This window comes from Puma concolor, chromosome C1 (genome assembly GCF_028749965.1).
Source record: "Puma concolor isolate L17-30 chromosome C1, mPumCon1.1.hap2, whole genome shotgun sequence".
NCBI lineage: Eukaryota > Metazoa > Chordata > Mammalia > Carnivora > Felidae > Puma > Puma concolor.
The window spans coordinates 137,549,517-137,563,232 of record NC_141674.1 but is presented as its reverse complement, the minus strand read 5'-3'; positions in this window follow the sequence as shown (position 1 = coordinate 137,563,232).

The following is a 13,716-nucleotide window of genomic DNA, read 5'->3' as shown; positions in this document are numbered from 1 at the left end:
TTTGGATTTGGAGCAGTCTAATAGGTGTGTAGTGTAGTTCATTGTTATTTTAATCTGCAATTCCCTAATGACGTATGATGTTGAGCATTTTTTCATATGCTTACTTGCCATCTGTTTGTCCTCTTTGGTGGGGCGTCTGCCCAGGTTCTTTTGTTCACTTTTAATCAGGCTGTTTGTTTTCTTATTGTTGAATTTTAAGAATTCTTTGTATATTTTGGACAACAGTCCTTTATCAGATGCATCTTTTGCAAATATTTTCTATCAGTCTGTGGCTTTTCTTTTCATTCTCTTGCCAAGGTCTGTTGCAGAGCATGTGTTTTTAATTTTAGTAAAGTACAGCTTATCAATCATTTCTTTCATGGATAGTGCTTTGGTGTTGTGTCTAAAAAGTCGTCCTCATACCCAAGTTCATATAGATTTTCTCCTACATTATCTTCCAGGAGTTGTATAGTTTTGCATTTTTTTTTTGAGTAATTCTGTGAAGGTTGTAATGTCTGTGTCTAGATTCATTTTTTACACATGGATGTCCAGTTGCTCTAATCTACTTTTGCTCAAGGAAATGAAAATAATTTAATCAAGGGTGGGTATTATGTTATTTAAGAAAGCATTATTATGAACCCCGTTTTATGTGTGGAAGGCCCTTGGGCCCAGTCTGGAAACTGGAAGATCAGAAAAGGAAAATTAACAGCATTCTGGGAAAGAGTATAGAGCCATATCTATGAAAGACAAGTAGCCTTGTCAATATCTTGCCTTCAGGAAATTGTTGATCTGTTATAGAGATTTTTATCTTATTATCTGGGAGAATCATTGTTTGCCCTTGGGAAATGTGTGTGTTCTGTTCAAAAAATTGCCCATGAGAGTCTAGAAGTTAGCAAATACAAAGAGGGAGCATACACTGGACTAAATAAATCGGTCACTTAAAAAAATATTGCTGAGAAATGCCATGTACTACATGTCACCCTGGCATAGGAGGGAACCAGCTTCTTTTGGTACACCATCATTGAGAACAGAGTTGTATTTACCTAAAGAAAATTGAAAAAGGTGCTTTTTAGGAGATATTGGAAGAAGGTAAGGCTCCAGAAGGAAAACAAGGTCAGGAACAAGGATCTGCTAATGAAGAGACTACTCAGTCAGGTTTCTGGTTTATAATTGATGCAGGTTTAACAAAACAGTTATTTTTAAGTAGTGGGTGAGTCTAAGGGAACAACAAAAACCTAGAAAAACCTGGGAGGGCAGAACATATGCAGCAGAGCAACCGCCTGTGTTTGAGTGTGAGTGTGTGTGTGTTTGTGAGTGTATGTGCTGTGTGTGTGAGACAGACAGAGAAAGAGTGTTTGAATCTACCAGCAAGTTTTCAATGTTGTCATTTCCTCTATTTTCTCCTAATTTTTCATTAAAGTATATTTCCAGTCCAGTACTTTGGCCAAAATTGAAAGAAGAATTCTGTATGAAAGGGATGGCCTAACCATGAGAAGCTTCTGCTCAGGCAAACTATGAACCAAAATATACTATGAATCCTGAAATTCCATTGACCTTCCATGAAGTCAATGATGACTGAAGACCAAGGCATGGTAGGTAGGAATAGCCAACGTTGGAAGCAGTGCCGGATAAGTGGACTCAGAAGTGGAGGTGAGACTACCCTCTTCAGCATGTTTTTTCAAAACATACAGAAAAGATGACTCTTAGGATAAACTTTATGAATATTTTATTATAACAAAATATTTTGAAAGTATCTATAATCACTAGCTAGTAAAAATAGCCCCTTTTACTTATTTCCAGATTGCCTCGTATGAATCCTTGAGGAAGAAGTTCCAAATTTATTTTGACCTTTTGATTACTTAAGAAACATTCACCAAGAACATTTTGCAGCTTTCAACATTTCTACAAAAACATTCACTTGAATCAGAGGGAATATTCTGCAAATTGACTCCCAGGCTGATTTCCCACTATCATTTAGAATGGATTTGGGCCAACTCCTTCAGCCATTAGCTATGTGATACAAATCGATTTTAATAATGCATTACAAATACAAATAGAAATGATTATTGTGTGGGTATATGTTTTGAACTGTTTGCCATTTTTAAGCCAGGTAAGGGAAAATTCATCCCATTTCTAATTTCTGCTATTTAGTAATTACATCCCTCTGACTTGTTTGGTTCCAGTTAGATAGCAATTAATAAAAAGATGGACTCTTTTTTTCTTGGAAGAAAAGTATAGCAAATACCTCTTGAGAAAAATATATCATGCACAGAAAGTCACGAGTTTGTCAGGAAGAGGTAATTTATTTCATATATAATGGGGCATAATATAAAAATGAGTGGAAGCATCTTTTACAAAAATCTTTTGACTTCCTGTGAATATTAAATGGATATACATTTATTTCTAAGACAGTGTTTCCTTTTCCTTTTTTTGTGCATGCTGACACTAAATTTCATTGCAGCCCTAGTAGTCTGTGTAATTGCATTCTAATTCAAAGTTTTTACTACTATTAGTCAAAATTAGCTATATATTCTCCCTATATCATAGGTATATAGGATAATTTCTAGGTCTTATGCTTTAATCATAACTGTTTATATTGGCAGTTTTAGTGGTACCTTTAAGAAAACATCTTATACAAACGCATATGCACACACGCACACACTATATACTTACACTTTCAAATCCATTGTATTGGCAATTAAAAGTCCCAGATTCATATTCTAGGTCCTCTAATGTATGGGATTTTGTCTCAGATATCAAGGAGTCTTCACTAACACAGGATCTACATGCTAATATAATTGTACTACAATTTTAAGAATAAACATAACTCTTTCATATAGTCATTCATACTGTTCAAACAGAAAATTGCTAAGGAATTTTCTTAAATAGTTTTTTGATATTAGTTTACAAATATCTTCAAAGCTCAAAATTTTATTTGAATGTACTTACATTAAACCACAGAGAGATGTGTATATATTAGTTTTTGTTTTAAAATAAAGATATTTTCAATTAGTCAAATATAATACTGTATGATTACTAATTATTGCACTGGTTATTCATATGTAAAATGTAATCAAAACTTTACTGGGAGAACTAATCTGAGTTAAATCACTTTGATGTAGAACATTTAAATAAACAACATTTATTATTCAGTATTATTTATGCTTTATGCAGCAGTCTAAATTTTTCTTAGTTTTTGACTTCGAATATATAATATATTACACACACACACACCCCAAAATGATAGTTCTTGCTTGTAGCCATTAGCTATGGTCAATTTTTATTTTGTTAAAATATTCTACTCTCTTTCCAAATTAAATGTACTCTCCTTTGAATGGATATTGTTAGAAGAAATGTTTTCCATTCTCCTACACATGGATGTGAAAAATAAAACTAATTTAGCGAGAACAATTCCACAGCCCAAATCTGAAATAAGCAAGGCAAATGCAAGATCTTAAAGTAAACTGATTTATTTCGTTCAAATCGCTATTTAGTTCAAATCGCTCAGAAATAGTGTATGTGAAGGGACACTGCCATAAATGGGAATGTTGTGAAGACTGTGACAGTTTGTGGCCCAGAGCTCCTGAGCAAAATGATCCACTTTTCAAAATAGAGGAGAATCAGGCCATTTGGCTTACTTTTCCCTTGAGATAAGTGTTCTATCCTCCTGCTAAAAGATCCTGTGTAAAGAAATATCACAACTTCCTTCAATGTTCTTTTCTTTGCTTAAAAAGTCTCCAAATCAAGAAGGGAAAAGTGACTATTTTTTTTTTCTTTATAGCATATTCAATTTCAAAAATTTTGGAACAGGACCCACTATGGAAAATGTTCAAACTTTATCCTCTTGATAGATACTAGATAGATACTTCAGAGTGAGATCAATATGTCCTCACATTTAAATAGAACATCCCATTACATAGAGCCAGGCTGTCAAGATTGGATTGCATGTATAATCTTCTTTAAAAGAACTAATGCTTCCAAATGAATACGATGAAATAGAGTAGAAAATAATATTCTCATTGCCAATCTATCATTTTCAAGTAATACCTAGGCAGTCCATCAGCACCAAGAAGATAGGGACATCTGCTACATTTCTGAGACATTTCTGAGACAGCCTCATTTACATATTTGTAAATATTAAATATAAATTTAGAAATTGATATTTCCTTTCTCTTCATAAATGGTCATAATTCTTTGATGAAATCTGAATATACTTGAGATAAACGGATTCCTCCTCTGGTTCTCTTACACGCATAGCTCCTTTTCTTGTCCATATTGTAACATTCTGTGCTATGACAGAGTATACGTGAAAAATAAAGATGTAAATGTTTTTCTTTTATTTTGCCTCCTCTATTTAGTTACTGAGTACGTCCACTATAATGTTTTGTCCAGTGTTTTGCCTAAGTACATTAGTGAGACATTGATTTAGTTTCAGGTATCTAATAGATAGCTATTGGTTATTCCATTTTACTGTATTTTCCCAGCTTCAGGTTTATAGGAGATGTGAACAATGCAATAGAACATATTCATAAATTTAGTTAATTTTCTAAATTCTAAGCTAGGGCTGGCTCTCTGCCCCCAAAAAACATAAACTTTTTTCTGGCCATTGCTCATTGAGAACATTCGTTAACCAATAATTAATCTATCTGAGAAATTATGGTTATAGCACATTCTCTGGTTCCTGTTTTCTTACTTCTTACTGATTCTCTAGCCTATAGATCAATATATATCAATGCTATTTTAAAATTCATTTGTTAAGTAAATACAAAAGGATGTAATTAAATAAGATATAAAATATGAAGGTAATATATATAAAATAAGATATAATAAAATATGAAAGTCAATTTGTAAATGAGTATATTCCACATGTTCACTTGTAGATTGGCTGTTTGTCACTAGCTACATGTTTTTCTATAGAATATAGTTGTTAGGTTCCCAGGCTAGCCCACATATAAATCATGTTATTTAATCAATGCTAATCATACCAACCTTAGTTCTTGACAGCAGGGGTCCTGCTATTTCAGGGAAGAGGAGAATGAGGAGGATAATGAAGATAATTCCTCCCCCTTCCTCCCTTCTTTCTTGGATTCAAAGCTGTCTTGATTCTTTTTCTGGAATATTTAATTTAAAAAACTATACCTTTACACCTCCCTTTCTGCATCTATCTCTGATTTAAAATAACCCTATCTACTGATTCCTAAACACTTAAATATACTTTCCATAGCTAACATTTTTAAAGCTCTTACTATTTGCCAAGAAGAGTTAAAAATGCTTTATGGATATTGTATTATTTCATTGTAATCACAACTCTGTGAGGTGGGTACTGAACTTACCACCATTTTACAGATGAGAATATGCAAGTAGAGTGGGATTTAACTATTTTTCGCATGATGAGAAAGTGACAGTGTCTGCTCCCAAGCACATTTATTTCATGCCAAACCCCATCCCAGTGTGGCCCCACATCCAGATCTACCCATCACAGTGCTTGCCCCCTCTTTCCCCTGGTTATCCCCCACCATCATACTTCCCATTTGTTCACACAACTGATCTAAGCTAGGACTTAGTAAGGAAGCAATATTCATATTTGATAATCATGGTCTCTTCTAAATCTTCTCCGAGGAATTAAAAAAAAAATACCATTTCTAAATTTAGATAAATATCTCATGGGAATAATTTCCACTGAAAAGAAAAGTGAAGGAAAAGACAGCATCCTCTTTGGGTGAGTGAGGTGTTATTTGTTCTGAACTCAGTTGGCTGCCCTCCTCCTTCTCACTCGAATTCTCTCGTTTCTCTTAAAAAAATATTTTTTGTTATGGAAATGTAATCTAGCATCTAGTCATCGCACGAAATTTAGAAAATAAAAAAACATCAAACGATTTTTTAAAAAGTCATCTTGGGGCGCCTGGGTGGCGCGGTCGGTTAAGCGTCCGACTTCAGCCAGGTCAGGATCTCGCGGTCCGTGAGTTCGAGCCCCGCATCGGGCTCTGGGCTGATGGCTCAGAGCCTGGAACCTGTTTCCGATTCTGTGTCTCCCTCTCTCTCTGCCCCTCCCCTGTTCATGCTGTCTCTCTCTGTCCCAAAAAAAAAAAAAAAGTCATCTTGAATCCTATATAACAGAGAAATCAAATAAAAATTTCGTGTACATTTTTTTCAACACTCATCTCCTATATTCAGTCAATAGATACACAACTGAGAAGCTAATAACAAATTTCTTTCTTTTTAAAACATAACATATAACATTGGTATTTTCCCAAGCCTCGACCACATTTTGTTGCTATAATATGAAATATAGAATGAATGGGTCATCACTCCTCATATACTCTGAGAGGAGAGCATGGAGCTCAGGCTGACATCTATTGGTCATTTGTACACAGGAATTGGTAATGGAGGGACTAGCTTGCAAACGGAACATAAGTTGGATTTGTAATGCAATTATATGTATAAAAATGTGTAAGTGAGAAAGTTTATGTCTCAAGCTAAACAAAATTTACTCAGTTGTGGTGGGGTTACTGACAGGCAGTGTAAATGGCTTGAATAACTGAAACTCAATTGGATTTCTTTCGAACTTGAAAAGTTTAAGCTTTGTGAGTTTTTTCCCTCTTAAATATTTCGAGATCTAAGAGCAGGTTTTGTTGTTGTTGTTGTTTTGTTTTGAAAGCACAATACCTGTATTCTTTAAAATTTATATGTCTGGCAGAAAACTTTTTAGTCCTCGGCATCTTTTATAATTGCCAGTGGGAAGGCAAACCAACGGTGGGTGGATCGTACAAGGAAAGATATGAGAAAAGAACAACTTATGTCCTAACACTTACCAACCAATTAATTTTCTTTCTTATCAGACTGGAGCTAACGATGTTCATTCAACAATAAAAAATTTTCATGATTATTTTTCCAGAATGATTCAGACTCTGATAATTCAGATGGTTGTGCTCTTTCTATACTTTGATATCTCAACATGTAAGGCTTTGATATCAGAACGAAAACTACTCTGTGTGCACACTGTCACAGATACAACATTTGAGAAGGTTAAGTACAACTCGGGTAACTGAGATTGACCAAATGTTTTGGTTTCACGTCTGATGCGGTTACAGTAGCCTGTTCAATTACCAGTCCTTGTCTTGATCTGTATGAGCAATGGCAGTATTGAATCCACTATTCAGATGCAGCTTCAGGACTATGACATCTTGACTCTATGGAAAATTACTCTCAGCTTTTAAAAGATAATAGAACTATCAAATTAGCTAGTTCTCAGATCTGCCCATTGTCCAGTGTTAGAAATTTTATCCCCAAACATAGGACACGGATCCTTAAAAACCAACTGTAATATAAAAAATGTACAGATAGAAAAGTCCAGAATTAATATTTACTATGTATATACAAGAAAGTCCATAGCAAAGATGAAGAAGACTCCAAATGCTCTCACTCTCTATTCGTTTATTTCATAATATTAAAAAGTGGACAGTCACTTTTACAAGACTTTAGCTATAATTTGAACTGACATCCTTATAGGCAAGTGCATTAAAATTTAGAAGAAATTCCCAAGAGGAATACTCACAAGAGGTAATATATATGTATATTTCTGTGTATACATATATGTATAAAGGAAAATGGGTAGGTCAGCAAATGCAGGGAAATATATTCATAATAATTAAATGCTCTCTTCTCTCACTAACCATTTTCTTTTACAGCTGAAGTATTTGCTTAAGAAAGCTGATTCAAAAAAGGGGTAAATGAACCTTGTGCTTTTGGTAGCTGGACTAGTTTAGCTTATCTCAATTAGAACTAGTAAATAATTCTCCTCAGCAGTATGAAGAAAATCCAGCTCAGTCTCTTGCATTGTAAATCAATCTCAGGTTTAAGAGAAGGTGCAGGCTTAAAAGTTATTACAACTCCACTGTTTTCTCTGATAAATTACATGAATAACATTTGAGACAATGCATTGTTAAATATTTATGTCTAGTACTATAGAACCAAGAAAAGCACAAGAACCCCTAGAAGAATAAATATATTTACCTAAATAAATTACTAAGACAAATATACTCCTATGTGCTCTGTACCAATAAACAGTAGGTATTCACTAAATTGTAGAATATAAATGGTTCATTTCCTCTAAATGTACACTGAAAGATCTATAACATGTTACACATTTCCTGTGCTTTGCATATATATTTCAATATTCATCATGAAAAGCCTTGCTTATGTGTCAATATACATTACTTTGCATACATTAAGAAAGGCTTTTTTTTTTTTAATTTTAACATTACGGATGCTTTTTATATGGGGGAAAGCTTAGGTCTTATTTCATGATTAACCCTTTCACGGCTCATCCTTTTTTCTCTACATGACATTTGCACAAAATGAATTGCTTGCTTAGACACAGCTAACTAAATAAAAGCAGGCCAGAGCTGATAGTATGAAAAATGGATTTTCATTACTGTTTCATTGATTCTTGTAAATAAGGGCCTGAGGCCTGCTCCGAAAAGGCTGCAAACAGTAATAATTTAATCTGAGGTGACATAGACCAAAATGTATGTGGACAAAAATCATCCTTGAATATTAAACAACAGCCTCAAGACAGAGAAAAGTGTTGCAGGCGAATTTAAATGTATGCAGATCGGTGGGTAACATATTTAAAAACAGAAATTAAAGATTCCTGTCATAAATCACATTTGCTGCCATGGATATGCCTTGTTATGCTGGCGTTTAAGAAAACCTGAAAGGTTAAGGCAGTTGGTGCATTAAATCGTACAAGGATAATTAATACTTTTCTTGTGGCTATTTATAAGAAATGGAAAATATAGTCAGATCAGCTGTGGCACTGTAGTAATTTGAGGGGGAAGCAATGAAAGCATGAGTCAATAGTTTTAACTGGACAAATGTCAAATGCTTAATGATGCAGGATCCCAATTTGGAAGCTGTTTGAAAGTTGTATATTTTTAAAAATGAGATAAAATAGTTCATTCTCATGCTACAAATATAATTTGTTTGCCTCTCATCCTCTTCATACTGACCAAGAAAAAAAAATAAAGCAATTTTTCAAATGGAATTCTTTTGGGGGTAGTTATTATGCCTTAGTCACCTGTACTGTAGATGCTATATGAAAACAAATAGCATTTCTGGCATCAAGCATCATAAATTCAGCCTTTCGCCATGTCTTAAAAAATAGCAATGACATGAGTTTTCAAATGACTAATTTACTTGTCTCATCAGGAATTAGATTAGTAATAGCAGAGGACCTGCCCACTACTTTCTCAGAGAAAAATGTACCTTTGTCACTCAATGAACTTGTGTGTATGATCACTCTATTATTTAAAAATCTTCCTATCATTATCTTGTAGGTTTTCTATACTCTGAACTAAAATCAGTGCTTTCTATTACTATCAGTGCATTATGAAAATGTCCCCTCACAGAAAGAAGGCATATCGCACCAAATTCTCAGGATGTGAAAGGGCCATTGATCTTTCAGTGCGCTGCTACCTGTATAATATTCCTTTGGGCTAAGAGAAAGTACAGGCTGGCCTTTAGAAATGAAACTATTCTCATTATGGATAAAATAGTTTTATAATTATAGGTGCATTATTTGTGCATAATATAATCGAATTTACAGGGTGTTTTATACTTTAGTTGGTTTTAAATTAACAGTGGGGTTTGGATATATCGCAAGGATAGGCCCATCATATTTTAGTACAAAATTAGTATGAGATAAATAAGGATAATTCTTAGAAATCACTGATATTAATTATATGCAGAATCTTCTCTAAAAAAATCTATTAGTTTTTTTTTGTTTGTTTGTGTTTTAATGATTGAATTCAGTCTAGGTATCCTTAACTGCAAAAGATCAAATAAGCATTTAATACAATGGCCTTTTAAATATCTTTTATATAAACAAGTAGCATGAAGTTAGTTCTGGGTTTTGCTAGACTGTGCCATCACTGAATGTTCTCTGTTGGCCTGGAAAACCAAACAATCCGTCAAGACCTTTATTATTCTTTAAATAGGGGGAGTTAGGAAATGTTGTTCATTCACCATTGTTAGTTAACACTGAAGCAAGGTGACAAAACCATTTTCACATTAACACTTTCACTCAGTATTGAGGTCACTGCATAGGGCAATAGTTATGTACACCATCTTTCAATACACTTACACAAGGCAGGACTCACCCATCCTTTTATTCTTATTGATATTCAGCCTCGGAACAAAACACTCTATGATGATTTTGAGTGAATGAGACTTCTCTTGCTAACATCTGCAGGTCTGTAATTCCTTGAGTCGTTTACTCCTCCCGGTGACTCAGTATCCAGAGACATTGCCTCATAGGTAGAGGGTGAACATCAATACATCTGGCCTGACAAGTATCTGTGAGTAATGTCCCCATTGGCCAATAGTCCTCCCATTTTGAGCAAAAATGGTGTGGCTTCTGGGGAAAGAGACTGGTTTAATATCACAACAGCCTTCCTGACTAAGCATGTGAATTCAGAGCACGTGATCTGGCAGCCTCTGGAAGGGATCCGAAGCCCTTCTAGCAGACTGAAACTGACAACGTCATAAGAAGAATGACCTCACACACTGGCCTCAGAAACCATGAATTAAATACAATTTCTTTTTTTTTTTTTTTTAAGATTTATCTATTTATTTTTGAGAGTGAACGAGCATATGCCAGCTTCAGTGGGGAAGAGACAGATAGATGGAGAGAAAGAGAATCCCAAGCAGACTCAGTGCCATCAGCTCAGAGCCCAACTTGGGGCTCGAGCTCAAGAACCATGAGATCACGACCTGAGCCAAAATCAAGAGTCAGATGCTTAAGAGACTGAGCCACCCAGGCACCCTTAAATATAATTTCTACTTATAGCCAGTTGGTGCTGGGCCAGATTCTTATTGATACAAAGAAAAGAATGCTATGGATTAAGTTATAATTGAAATAAAAATGATTATCTTTGGTCATCTTTTCTGTATTTCTATAGCCTGGGCCTTAGTCATTAATAATCTTTGTTAATAATTAAAATCATGATCACCACTTTGGTGATCAATTTAAAAATTATTTGGCAGATTGCTTTAAACCTAAATGTAAGGCTATTTTCAGTTTGCAAAGTTCTTTTTAGCTATTGGTATTAAACATACATAACACATTTCCCTGGAAGCAGATACATCCCAGCTGTTAGGGATAAGATAGGAAAAACAGACTAAACATGAATTGCAAGTGAGAATTTTTCTTGAAGAGAAAGCTTCTGTAAGTTATGCTGCAGGGTGTTGGATCTAGGGAATAACATTTTATGCCTTGCTATCACTATTGCAGAACAACCAAAACCTTTGCAAGATGTGAAACATTTCCTATGTAATAGTAGACTATTATCTAGATTATTATCAAGGGTGGATTGGCAGGATAGGAACACAACTTCAAAGTCAAAGAACAAGCACTTGCAGTTCTAGAAATAGTTCTGATTTATATGCCGATAAAATATTCTAAAGTCTACAGGTACAATACTTATGTCACCATTATAATCTACCGAAATAGTTTCAGTATGAGCAGAGAATTAAAGAAAAAATAAAACAAGCTCACCCGCTAAATAAAGTAAGAAGAAGAGAGAATAAAATGGGAGTGATCATAGACACTAATCTCTTAAGAGCTGTAATGGCTCCTGTGGGTCTGTTATTGCCTGCGTAATAAATATATCTACTGTGCAGGAGCATTAACCTCTGCAAAAATACCATGAGGATATGTGTAGCACATGGACTTGTAAACATTAGTGGCAGCTGCAGTGATATATAAGTGTACAATGAAATGACTCCAAAGTAGCTATAATGTCCTATCATGGCAGGCTTGGTGAACGCCAGTGCATTTACATGATCAAAGAGACAAATGAATTGGCTTTAAATGTATCATTAGTTGTGAGCTTCACAATTCGTCATAATTGACACTGCCTTTCAATGTCATGCAGAAAAGCACATTAAAGCTATGGAGAAAGCTATGGCTTTAAGGTTTCCATGTTGATCTGAGCATTGGGTAGGAATAAATAGTGCCATTTTAGAAAATTACAAACATGCTTTACAACTGCACTCAATGCAAACTTTAGGGGAAATGTATCATTTAACCAACATAAAAAAAACCCATTATATCTATCTTAAACAATCATTGGTTATAAGGCACACTTAATAAACAGAAAATGACACTACGAGAGAGGGAGGTAGTAGAAATGTTCCATTTTGCTTAGGTTCTGGAATGTGATTTCCCATAGTGACCCTAATAAATAACCAAGTGATCTTAAACATCCCTTAGGCATGCTTTTTAATCAAGTAATTCCACTACTAAAAACACATGATTCCTATATCTTGTGTAAAGATCATCTGAGTTATATGTAATGAAAAAAATTAGAACCCATATTATGTCCATTTAAATACTTTAATGTTTAAAGTATTATCAGCTCTAATACTTTGAGTTTTCAAAGAATATTTAATGACTTAGGGGTGTACTTTAAAATAACAAATAAATAAGGACAAGATACAAGGACAGAGTTGTATTGCTAATTTTGTAGAAAATATATGTATCTGTATTAAAAATGTTATAAGGAAATATAAAAATATATTAACAGTGGCTTAATTTATGTATTTGGGATTTTTTCTATTAAATTTTCCTTATTTTAAAATTTTATCAAAAAATTCCTTGCATAATAAGGACAAAATTTTAATTTATCATATTTTCTAAATAAAAAAAAAGTTGAAGGACTCATTCAATAAAGTAGTGATCAAAAGCCATTTCAAGGTAACTAGGATCTCTTTTCAATCTATCTTCAGATCAGTTACATTGATTTTCTTTCTTTTAAAGCAGGGTTTCATTAAGGAGTCCTCTTGGAGCTTCCTATTTCTATGCAGTGAAAATGAGAGGTAAGGAGAGATTTTCCAATATAGAATTATCACTAAAATGCATTTTAGAATGCAGGAATATTTCTTTTTATTAAATCATCCCAGTAAATATTCATTCAAGTCTCAGTTACTTCACATCACTCTGTCAGCTAGATAAACATATAAACATTACATTAGTCATATTTCTTGACTTTAAATTTGCCTCAGGTCAACTCAAGACTATTGAGTTAGACCAAGAACAGGCTCCTTTTTCCTTTTTACACCATTCTTCCACCCATATTGGTGGATAATAAATGCAGACTCGACTTCTGAACATTAGTACTCAAGTGTCTACTCATCAGCCACATTTTGAAATCCACTACATGCTGCAAAGTTAAAATCGATCAAACTCTCTTTAGGAGTCCCTCCAAAAGCTGCCAGCAATTCAGTAGCCTCACTATAAACTGGAATATTATTTGTGACTCCTCCTCTTTATCCTCACAAATGACAATCTCTCAGTCCTGTAGGTTTACCACCTACTAGGTCTTTCATACATTCGCTGCTCCCCATCATTTCTACGGCTGTCCTAGCTCTGGCCACCACCATCTGTCCCCAGCCTTGTAATCATTCTCTCAGCACTCAGGGTGAAGAGACTTGTTTCTGTCAATCCATTTTCCCATTGCAGACAGAGTCACATTTCTAAAACTCTAATCTTGTCACGTCATCCTCCCACCACATCAAACCCACAGTCTTTAAGATAAACCCAAAGGTCTTAGCACAGCATCGAAGTTGCTTTGTGACCTTTCTCCACTCCTCTCTCTCAGCTTATCCTTCTTCATACCCCTTTGTTCCTTCTTGGGCTCACATTGCTTCCTAATGTATGGAGAACTAATATAACAT